The sequence below is a fragment of the Protopterus annectens genome, chromosome 2.part0 (genome assembly GCF_019279795.1).
Source record: "Protopterus annectens isolate FY-2018-M chromosome 2.part0, PAN1.0, whole genome shotgun sequence".
In the NCBI taxonomy this organism is placed as follows: Eukaryota; Metazoa; Chordata; order Ceratodontiformes; family Protopteridae; genus Protopterus; species Protopterus annectens.
In genome coordinates, this window is record NC_056728.1 from 532,101,229 (window position 1) to 532,113,732 (window position 12,504).

A 12,504-nucleotide genomic window follows, 5' to 3' on the forward strand; every position below is an offset into this window, starting at 1 on the left:
AAGGGTTGAGAGAATAGAAAATTAGAATGTAGAGGTGTGAACAGCCCAATAAACTGAGAAACTATATGGAGTATAATCAAAACAGTAAGGTCACACACAGCATGCCTACAAGTAATAGATATCTAACAGGGAGATGTGGAAGATGCTGATGTAACATTATAAATTAATGGTTATGGGCCATGATCCAAAAGGGAGAAAAGAGACTATCAAGATTAATAGTGCCAGAGGGAAGAAGTTCATTGTGGAATGATAGACTCAATCAGATGGGTAGTAGGTCAACGGTGTGCAGAGACATTTTTTAGATTGATGAGTAGTAGCATGATCCTCTTATGACCCAGAAAGGTTGAAATACAGGACATGGCCAGCTATGCAGAGGCAATGACATGGAGAGACATAGAGGAGGCAAAGTAAAGTGGATCAGGGATTTCAACGTAGTGTTAAGTAAGTTAAGTCAGACAGTATATAAAGACAATTTAATGTGAAAATGTCAAAAAAATTTAAAGAAATGTATGAGATGAGTAAGAGTGCTGGATGTATGCAGAGAATAATGGAGGGAGGGGTGAAGCAGTTTACTTCTAGCAGCCAGGAAGTTAAGCAGGCAAGTAGGTAGGCAGGATGTTACTGGATAATGAAACAATACATGTGGTGGAGGATGCCAACATGCATAAAAGAAGAGTATCAGACCATTCATGAGTTGCAGTGCAATGGAAAGGAGAAAGAAAGGGTTGGAAAATAGATATGGAACCTGAGCAAATGGAGAGGTGCAGATGAGACAGATAGTTACACATGCTGGCTGAGGAAGTAGCTCAAAGGAATAAAGTAGAAAAGTGACAAGTAAGAATTAAAAAAATGGAAAGGAATCAAAAATACCTGGAAGTGGGAAGTTGGGGGACATAGACATTAAAAATACATAGTGAGAAGATCGGATAACAGCAACGTAATTCCAAATAAACATGACTAAAGAAAAAAGGAGAGCAAATAGAAGATGGGATGATGAGCAGAGCTGATAGAACTAAACAATTGCAAGAGGAGTCAGAGGAATTAAAAATGGAACAACTTCAGCCAGAAGTGGAACAGATGGAAGGTAAGCAGATAAATAAGGTGAAATAGAGATATACTTAGTGTAAATACTTAAAGATTGAAAACAAGAGGACATGGGTTGCTGGGGAGAAACAGAGTAAGTCAGGAGAATTACTAAAATAAGGAGATAAGAGAGTAGTTTAGGACATTCTTACAAATAAAAGATCAATTTGTAAAGAGATCTGGCTACGTTGACATTTAAAAAATGGAAAGTACCAGATCACAGAGAGGGAGACAGGAAAATGATATACACAGAAGTGAGTGATATCTGTAATTAGACACAAGAAAATAAAAGGTAAAGCAGGTAGTCCATATGGATTTCCAGTTAATCATAACTTATTGACAGGAATGCAGATAGAGAAGTATTTAGTGACCTTGTTTAACAACACAGAGAAAGAAGAGGAAGTGCCAGAGTCAATGCAGTATGCAGAGCAGATTTATTTATTTTATCATTGAGGTTGATTTGCTGGTTCACAGTCCATTTTTCCATCATGTTCCATGCCAGTATGAAATTCAGACATTTCACCACAGAATTACATTTCTAGAAATAAAGGTCCATATTCATAAAGGTTACTGTGAGGTAATTTGTTTTTTAATTCAGAGGCAGCCTTACCACAGTGCTTTTGGATGAAAACTTGCAGCACTGTGCTGGGAAGTCTCCAAGTCTACATGGTCATGAACGATGATAATGCGGCAGCCCAGATAAGAGGATGTGTTAATTAGCTATGTGTTCTTCTTGGAACTGCTTGTGAAAAGGTATCTACATAACTGACTATGCAGATAAGCATGGCTGCTTCTGGAATCTCACTATAGTGAACACAGATAAAAAACAACTTCCATCCATTGCCGTAGACAGAAGTGCTGGGGTGTTTAGTGTAAGGTTGTATAAGGGTGTGTGTGTGTGTGTGTGTGTGTGTGTGTGTGTGTGTGTGTGTGTGTGTGTGTGTGTGTGTGTGTGTGAGAGAGAGATGCTTCCATAAACCCCCTTACACTGATGAGCAGAGCCTACAACATCGAGTGGATGGGCAACAAACCACCAGGAATAACTCTTTAATCACATGCCTGAGGGACATTTATACAGAATGGGGATTGGGGGCGGGAAGAAACATGAGCTAACAGGGACAAGTCTTTATTCATGTATTTCAGTGGCACTTAAACGGTATGGGGATCAGGGTTGGGAAGAACCACTAGCCACTGATGATGAGTCATTAAATGTGTACCCAAGCAGCACTTACAAACAATTGTGACTGGGAGGTGGGAGAACTACTAGCCACCAGGGAAACTATGTTCATCCATCAAACTGAAAAACTGACAAACAGCATTACCTGAAAAATGCCATTCATTGAAACTTCTCCACCTACACTCCCACTAATTACATATACCAAATCCGAGATCGCATCACAGTGAGGAAAGGGCACATTTCCTGATTCCTATCATAATGTGATCTTACAAGAATGGTTCAATGAACAGCATGTTTGATGAGACATGCAGTTCAATGCTTTTTCAGTCTTGTGGCACAACATCGACCTGCCAACAGGGATAAGGCATTAGTTGTTCCTTAATGGAACACTGGAGCTTTAAGAACACTTGACATCAGGGGCCTGACTGAGGAGCACTTAATCATAACTTGGGGTGACACAAGACACCAGGGATAGCATATGAAAATAAATAAGTTTTAAAAATCATGTACAGAGGTGGTGGATTTGAATCATGCACCTTTAAAACACTAAGCATTTGTATTAGCCCATTACACTAACTGGTACATTTGTGCAGCATCTTTCTTTGTCTTTGTCTCTCTTTCTCTCTACAGATAAATATATATGTGTGTGTGTGTGTGTGTGTGTGTGTGTGTGTGTGTGTGTGTGTGTGTGTGTGTGTGTGTGTGTGTGTGTATGTGTATGCATGTGTGTGTGTGTGTGTGTGTGTGTGTGTGTGTGTGTGTGTGTGTAGGATTTCAGGCATTGTTCAATGCCTGCAACATTTTCTGAGATACAAGGGAAAGGGATGGGAAATGTTACGCATCCTCATAGCACTAGAAGAGAGGGATAAAGGATAACAGTGTTTGTGTATTTACTAAAGGACATGAAGTATGAAGATTGAATGTCTGGCATTAAGGACTGACTGCAATCACCTGTACATTACCATGGCATGGAAAAAAGTGGACATCATGGGTGTTCTGACAGCAGGGATAATTATGGGATGTGTAATGTCTGTATTTGTGTGTGGGAGAAGGACGTGGGGGAGGAATGCCTTTGTTAACATGGTATGTACATCACTAACAGCCTCAGGAAAATGGTAATCTACTCTTGCAATAGCTAAGGGTGATTCATAGATATACAAGTTAGCCAATAATGGATATACCTAATATACTTTAATGCTTTGTGTGGGCTCTTGAACGCTAAGTGTTTTACCACTGCATAAAAGTGAAATTTTACTCTCACAGCCATAAACTATAACAAGCAAAAAACACGACTCTGTAGACCAAATTGTTATAAAAAGTAAAAGAACCTAATACAAAGTTACTAAAAAACCTACTTTTAGCTCCAGTGTACTCACGCAGTATACACAGACCCTTAATACCTCATGGTCTAGTTCAGCCCTGCTCTGCTCACCCTCGCTGCACTTGGGCTTGCTCCACACTCCACCCTGCCCACATATCCCACCCGCCCCCGGTACAGCTGAATATATAGTGCTACAACCATGCCCCCTCTTTCTGCAACCAATCAGCCATATCCAAGTCATCAATAGGCTCTTCAGTACTTAACCCCTCTATCTTATCTTAAATAGTTTAAACTGGGGAAAAGTCAACCTCAATAATCCCAATGTTACTTGCAAAGAATCCAATTAAAATACTACCACTATACTCTCTGCTACCCTTTTTGTTTGTCCCATATCTTCTTACTGCCTATGAATATAATACATACGGACACTACCCAAAAGGTCAAACCTCCACCTATATAGCTAAACATAAGCTTGAACACTTAATACATCCCCTCCCATCTAACTCCTTACATACTAGGTATCAACATCTCATTAGAACAAGATATGCCAACCCTAAAACCAAAAGATACCAAAGTCTATTAATTAAAATCTGGAAGCTCACAATCAGATTACAATGCAACCTGACAATGGATGGTGATATCCACTCCCAAATCCTGGCCCAACCTCATCCACTGGCTCTAGGTCCTTTACTAACTGCCCTACTACTACACAAATCTTAGACAAACCCCCAAACTCACTCTTGATCAGTCACCTAAATATCAGAAGTGTAAACAATAAGATTCAACACCTACATGCACTCTTAGATGCTCTTTCCCCAGAAGTACTATGTCTAACTGAAACCTGGCTAAAACCTTCTACTTCAGATAATGAAATTATACCACCTAAGGCTTGATCAAACCAATAGGAAGGGAGGTGGGGTAGCTGTTCTACACAAATCCATGCTTGAAGTGTCCAATAATGCCCTGCAAACATCCCTATTTGTCAGTGCTGAAATTCTTATCACTAAGCTCAACATTAATAAGAACAAATGTATAAATCTCATCTGTGTGTATATTCCCCCAGGCAATAACATAAATACCCTTGAAGATATCCTCCATTGGTTATCCAGCAATTACCCCCAATAAATCATTGTACTTGGGGACTTCAACATAGACTGGTACATGTGTTCCTCAGAACCCCCCACTCACCACATAAACCTTTATGGTTTTTCACAGGTCATAGCCTCCCCCACTAGGATCAGTAAACCCAACAATAAAGTAAGTATTCTGGATTGGATTCTTGTTAACATCCATCCCCTCAAACACAAGAGTGGGACCTTGTCTGATGATGTAAGTGATCACCTCCTCACCTATATAATCAGGCAAAAAGCTGATATCCACAACTAGTCCATTTTTAAAACAGTAAGGAACAATAAGAATTTCAACTGCACGAATTTCCAAAATGAACTCAAATCTTGAAATTGGTAAGCTCTGAAACAATTACCACTTGAAGAAGCAGTAAATTACTTTAATACCAAATTCTCTCCATCCTTGACACCCATGCACCAGCACAGACTATTAGAACCAAAACAAAAGTTGTTCCTTGGCTCTCAAAAGAAACCAAACTGAAAATACTACTTAGAAATAGGGCCTATATCAGCATTTCGAAAATGTAATAGTTTGAATCACTAAATATCGAACTGAAATGATCGAACTATTAAATTTTCGAATGCCGATAAAAAAAAAAAAAGAACTCAAGGGTGTTGGCAGGGGGCAAGCCCCCATGCACCCCTACACCCCTGCTACTTAAATATACCAACTCCAAGACCACAGTACATTATAGTAAATGGAAATATCCCCTTATGGAGATTTCAGTTTACCTGTTAGATGTTCTGCACTTTCAGCATTCTCACGGTGACAATATCGTATTCGACATTGTCAGTGTTCGAGATGCTGATAGGAATCCTTAGAAATAGGGCTTGGGCCACTTTGCGGACCACAAAAAAAAAAACATAGGTCAACTTAGAAAAAGACAGCTAAGAAATGAAACAAAAAAATCCACCACATTAGACAAGAAAAACTATTACTGTCATCTACAAGAAAAATACCAAAACAAGCCACAAAAGTTTTGGGTAGGTATAAACAAACTCCTTAGTCCAGGACAATCCTCTACTCCTGCCCCCTTGGATTCTATCCAAATCCCCCCAGAAGAAATTGCTAATACCTTTAACAGCTTCTTTACAACAACCATCCAGAACCTAGCTAACCAATTATCCCCCAGACCCATATTCTCCAGCCACTAGACCCATCTCCCAACTCTCCTTTAACTTCAAACCAGTTTTCACATCTTTTGTCCGAAAATTACTTAAGAAACTAAAGCCTACCACCCTGTCGGATGATCTATTCCCTGCAGAATATCTACACAAAGCTGCAGATGCCATAGCATACCCCATTACTATCCTGATCACTAGAACTATAATTGAAGCATCCATCTCCTCCATCTGGAAGATATCGCATGTCATCCCACTCCATAAAGGGGGCAGCTCTACTGACATGTCAAACTATAGACCCATAACTATTCTGTCACCCTTGGCTAAAATTATGGAAAAATGCATCCATAATCAACTCCTGAACTATCTTATCTATAATAATCTTCTAGCCAACACTCAACATGGCTTTAAACCATTCCATAGTACAACCTCAGCACTCCTCTCCTTCTCTAATGTGATTAACCAACACAGAAACAATAATAAACTTTCCTCTGCTTTCTTTCTCGATCTTTTGAAAGATTTTGATATGGTAAACCACCAAATACTCATAAACACTTTGAAATCCATCCCCATAGAGGACCAGGACATCCATTGCTTTCAATCCTATTTCAGTGGTAGACAACAGGCTGTCTATGGCAGAGCAAACTATCCACCCTTTTACCCATCACCCTTGGAGTACCCCAAGGCTCCATACTAGGTCCACTATTATTTTCCATTTTCATCAATGATTTGTATAAGGTCATCCCAAATGCAACATGCATTCAATATGCGGATGACTCCACTTTAGTATGCTCTGACACTTCACCTACAGAGTTACAGACTCTATCTCAAAATACTTTTAACACAATTGAAAATTGGCTCCTTAACCATCATCTCATGTTAAATCCTAATAAAACCAAACTGCTGCTTTTCTCCTCCACTCGCAGGTCTACTCCTATGACCTTTACATTAAAATCCAACAATGGCACCATTATTTCCCCAGATTCCTCAACCAAACTGTTAGGAGTTATAATAGATAATAACCTTAAGTTTGATCTGCATATCAATAAAACTATTAAAACAGTTAATACAAAACTTGGGCTCACTATATAGGATCAAGCCCTTCCTAACGCCATTAGCCAGAACTGTAATTGCTCGTACACATCTACTCTCCACCCTCCTCTATGCTTCCCCTCTATTTACAAACCTCAGCAAAACTGACCTTAATAAACTTTCTAGCAGCTACAATCACATTGCTAGCTTTGCTACTGATGCAGCCTACAGAACTCATCACTGTCATAACCTAAATCTAATAGGATAGCTTGAACTGCCTAACCTACTTCAGGTTAACCAGCTAATAGTTGCACACAAGATCATCTACCAACCAGATAATACACCCATACTTAAAAACCTCATCACCCCCTACAGTAACCTTAGTGCATATTCATCTAAAAGACTGCTAGTTCAAACTCTCAAATCCAACAACACAGCAGGAGAATCTCTGCTTGCTAACTCTGTAGACAAAACTTGGAATTATCTTCCGGCTAATCTTACATCTGAACTCTCTCTACCTCAGTTCAAGAAAAGTCTGATTCAGTACTTTAAAAAATGATGGCTATGTCCGTGTCCTAATCCAGACTACCTCTAACCATCACTCGTGTGCACATGGAGGACTTCTGCCTACACTTTGTTTCTTAACTTATATATCCTATGATCTCATTGGATCTACTACCAGGTTAGCCTACTAGGGATTCAATACCCTATCATTCTTAAGACTGTCTAGAATTTTCCATCTGAGTAAAAATGTAATAATTTGTTTGTGTGTCTGTTTGTTGTGTTTGTTTACATCTGTGTACAAATCTTTTTATTTGTGTTTATTTTGTGTTTTAAACTGTAAAAATGTAACAGTTTGTTGAATGTGTTTTTTGGAGCTTTCGTCCCCGGGCCTCTGCTGAAAATGGACATTTATCCAGTCGTTCTATCACGGTAAACAAATGTAAAATAAATAAAATAAGTAAATAAATGATGAGGCCTTTCCTCATTGTGGCTAACATGTCTATGAATTGAAAAATGCAGCATCATGGAAACAGGGCTTTTTTTCCCCAGATCTTAATGTCAGACTTATTAATGATTCCTTGGGAATGCAACACTGGCAAAATATACTAGTAGAAATATACACAATAAATCTAATAGCTATCAAACAATACAGAAATAAATGAGAGACCAGCAATCAATTATATTCAGAGGTTAGAAATAGCAGTGCCTTGTCAGGATAATGACAATGAAATCTATGCAATTTAAAAGTACATGAGCAATCAGGTGTGATATATCAGTAGGTTCATCATACATGATTGTTGATTGATGCTGTTTGAGGTCAGTTTTTTATCCAGTGTGAATACAGCAACACTTGTTTTCATTGTTAAGGAACTTAGTTAGCTGTTCTCTGAACAAAGCTAATTTATGTATTGTTCTAGTATTTTAAGGAAAGAGTTCAAGTTGCTGATGCAACTTTGAGAACATTTTATCACCCATTGATTTGGAAAATTGTGGAACTGACAGTAATAATGCATTTTTTTGAATATGAGCAAAGATCATTATAGGGTTATGTGTGGCATAGACTGTATGCTTGTCATGGTCAGTAGAAGCAGTTTAGTGAGGTAGATAAGCAGCAGAACACCAGTTACTGACAGTCAGTTTGTTTTCTACAGTGAGGTTGTTTTATGTCCCCTAAGTATATGAATCTACATATCCTGTTTGCTATAAATTAAGTAATAAAGGTGTTTTGACTGATTGTACATCAAATTAACATAAGCAGTATTCTAATTTTGGCAACATATGGTGTAATGCCAGGGCTTACTCAGAAGTTCATAGTATTATATTAAGGGAAAAGAAGAAGGAAAGACCCAACAAATGACAGTCTAATTTATCTGCACAATAGTGAAGCAGAAATGATGGCTAAGATATATTCCTCTTAGTTATGTGGACCACTACTACTGAAGTTAGTGAAAGGGTCAGAAGTGGGCTTTGTGAAAGGCAGGTCATTTACTGATCATTGGACCTGCTTTTTGAGTTGATGTGAAAGGAAAGGATAAAAGGGATATAGTCGGTACTCGTGGATAATCAAAGCCTTTGATTTCATAAGTTGGGAGTTTATGATGAGGACTCTGACGATGTGCTGGGGAAAGAAGGATTCTATAGAATTTAACACCATTATATAAGAAACTGAATGTTCAAGGTAGGGTAAATGGAGAAACATCAGATAAGGGGACGTTAGGAAGAAGATCAAGGGCAGGGATGTCCACTATCCACAGGTATTTTTGCTCTAGTCGTGGTGAAACTAGCAGAACGAATGCACAGACTGATAGAATGCATGGGAGTGAGAGCCAAAAAGAAAATGTATTTTCCGATGACTGTGCTATTATTGGAATCTCTACCAGAGATGCAGCCTGTGATGTAGATTTTTAAAGAGTTCAGAAAGAAATCAGGTGTGGTGTTTGTGCTAAGAAACAAATTAGCAGTAGGGATATGTGGAAGGGTGCAACACCTGATAAGGCTGCTATGGTCAAAAGTGAGGCCAAATGATTTAGGAGTGACTGTACATCTGAGAGAAGGAAAGGAAAACATGGGAGGAGTTAAGAGCTACAATAAAGTAATGACAGACAAATGGACTGGTATTGTTAACATATTGAATGGGAGAATATAAGCAGTAAGAGTGAAGGTGTGACATTCATAATTTACATGTATAGCCATGCATAGATTAAACCTATGGCAGCATGGTTAGAGTAAATATGAAAGAGGTTTGACAGATTTCCATGGAGAAAAGTACAATATGTAAGGAAAGTGTAAATATATGCAAGGTAGTAAGAGGATAGGGAATCTCTGAGTTCAAGAGACATGTGGTGGCAGACTTCACACTAAGACAGGCAGGATGGAGTATGGTAATGTTGGATGGAAGAACTGAAGGATAATGATAGGTGGGTGGAAGTTTTTTAGAGTAACACACAAAATACAGGAAGCATAAAGTAAGTATAGGAACCAGAGGGAAAGAATGAAAGGATAAAAAAAGACTAAAATCAGGGATGGATTAAGTGAGGAAACAACTCCAAGGATTTAGGAATATAGCAAGAGACTGGGACAAAAATGGGCTGAGATACATAGAACAGATGCAAAATAAGGGGAAGAGAAGTTAATGTATGTCCTTTGGGCAGGCAGAGGAGAATTTGGGCTCATAGCAAGATATGGGTATATAAGGGAGTTATTTGGTGGGTTGATGAGGTGAGAAAAAATGAATTTTGAAAAGGAAGGAAAGGTAAGCATTAGATGAAGGATAATTGATTGGGGCTACTGAAAAGAAATGATAAGGCAGGTACATGGAGACTTCGAGAGGAGGAGAAGAAAGAAGTAATATCTTTAGTAATATCAGAGTGAGGTGAGTAAAGGAAAGCAAGCTGTAGTAGCATGATGAGAAGTGGACAGAATTGTGTAAGAGGATGACATCTCTAAAAAGTACTTGGGCAAGAGAGAGATAGATAAACATAGGAGGCTGTTACAATGATGATGATGCAGAACTCAAAGATATTAGGAGGGGAGGGTTAATGGAAAAATCCAGTTTAGTGCAGTTGTGGAATAAAATAAGTAGATAGTATCCATATTTGTGGGTGTGGATATAATGTGGTACAGACAAAATGGCAGGCGGCGAGACTAATATTAAGCAGACTATAGACAAGAGAGGTAAAGGAGGGGACACTGCTATATCCAATTGAACTGAATGAAGAGCCAGAGATGATTACTTGGGAAGTGAAGGAGGGAAATGCTAGTAATGAGGCAGTGGTTAAAATGAATGTTGCAAATGGATGAAAATAGCAGTTATCAGTAGTGATAAGGATAGGTGCATAAAAAAGGATCATGGCAAGTGATGATTGAAACTGGGTAAAAAAAAAGATTAAAGATGAAACAGAGTAAAGGCTGGGGATGTAGGCAGAAGTGAGTATAAGGATAGCATGATAAGAGAAGTACTTATTTATCTATTGAAATTTGATTACTGGGAAAGTCTTTCTGAGTAGGAACCCATTTTCAGTGGAGACCCAGGGAAAAAAAGCTCTTAAGTATTACAAAAACAGTTTAAGAGCATCTATTTTACAGTTTACAGAACAAATACAAAACATCTACAGTTGAAATAATTAATACAAGGTAGACGTAATGTGAAAACATTGGTTAAGAATTGATATAACTTATATGACAATGATTTAATATTCAGGGATTTAAGGAAATTGTAGCTACTTTACAGAAAAAAAGCAAAGGTAAGTTAGTATAATACAAACAGGAATTAGAATCTGAGAGATGTATGAGAAAAAAACAGAATTACGGCTTATTTAGATAGAGAGTCAGGGGAGAGAAATTGATTGAAGCAAGAAAGTGAGTGAAGAAGGGAGAGTAAGGAGGTGCAAGGTATGAATAGGCACTTGTTCATATTTATGGATATTGTTTATCCTGGGGCTGAGCAAGAACAGAGCCACACTTTGTTTAAGAAGTGTTTCAAAATGGTTTTAAAGGACTGAATATGAATGAGTATGAATGTTTCAATTGGAAGGTGGGGAGTGTTATTGGATAAGGAGGAAGATTACAAGTATAAAAAGTAACATAGTACATATGAAAACATAAACAGATATAGATGGAAGCTGCAATATATTAACAGGAAAATAAAAATGTGGTTCTGTTTATTAAGTTATATTGATGAATAGTGGACTGCTATATGTTAGTTCGTTCAAGCTAATGTACCAAGACTCTGGCATGAGGTGCACAATTTCAAGAAAAAGTTTCTGATATAATTGGATTTGGTTATATTAGTGGCAATTTGAACATTTTATTGGAAGTCTATGTCTTGAATTGTTGTCATCTTGGTGGTGTCACTATGGTCTGCCTTCCATTAAAGTCATGTAATATACCATTTATGCCATGTGATAACCAGGGACATGTAATCAGTGTTATTCGTGTGCATGTTATTGGGATTAATCTGTTATAGATTTTTTTTCTAACATGTTGTAAAATTCCCTTGGGGGCAGTTATTCAGTTTGTATTGTTTAAAATGATGCTCCAGTTCAGATTGCCTATTGTATATTGTGCTGATCATAGGAGGAGTCTGGCATATTTCATAGGCTTATAGGATCATAGGAGATTACTAGTCTAATGGCCTTAGGGCCATTACAAGTCTAGCCAAGTTCAACCAGTGTTCCCAAGGGTATCTTGAGAAATCTGTTTACCTTTCTAAACTTCAAAACACAAATTTGTAATCACTGGGTAATGATCACTTAAACTGCTGGTAGTATTGTCATGAGTCTGCAATTTTTGGAAAGTTTTGGTTGTTTTATTATTTTGGGTAATTGATATTTGGAAAATGTGCTGCTTAGTTGTTTTTATTAGACACTAACCAGTCAATCTTGATGTCTCCCAGCATGATGAGTTATGCATTCACAGATTTCTGTTGTAATAATTCTATGTAGTCATGTGTGCACAATAACAGAAAAGAGATAAACAAAACAGAAATATTCATTTTTAAAAATTACCAAATATGGCCTGTAACTGCGGTGGTGGTGCTGCGGTAGCATTGTCGCCTTACAGTAAGACGTTGTCCTGTTCGATTCTCAGCTAAAAGCGTCTTCTGTGTGGAGATATGCGTGAATGGGCGTACCTTCATT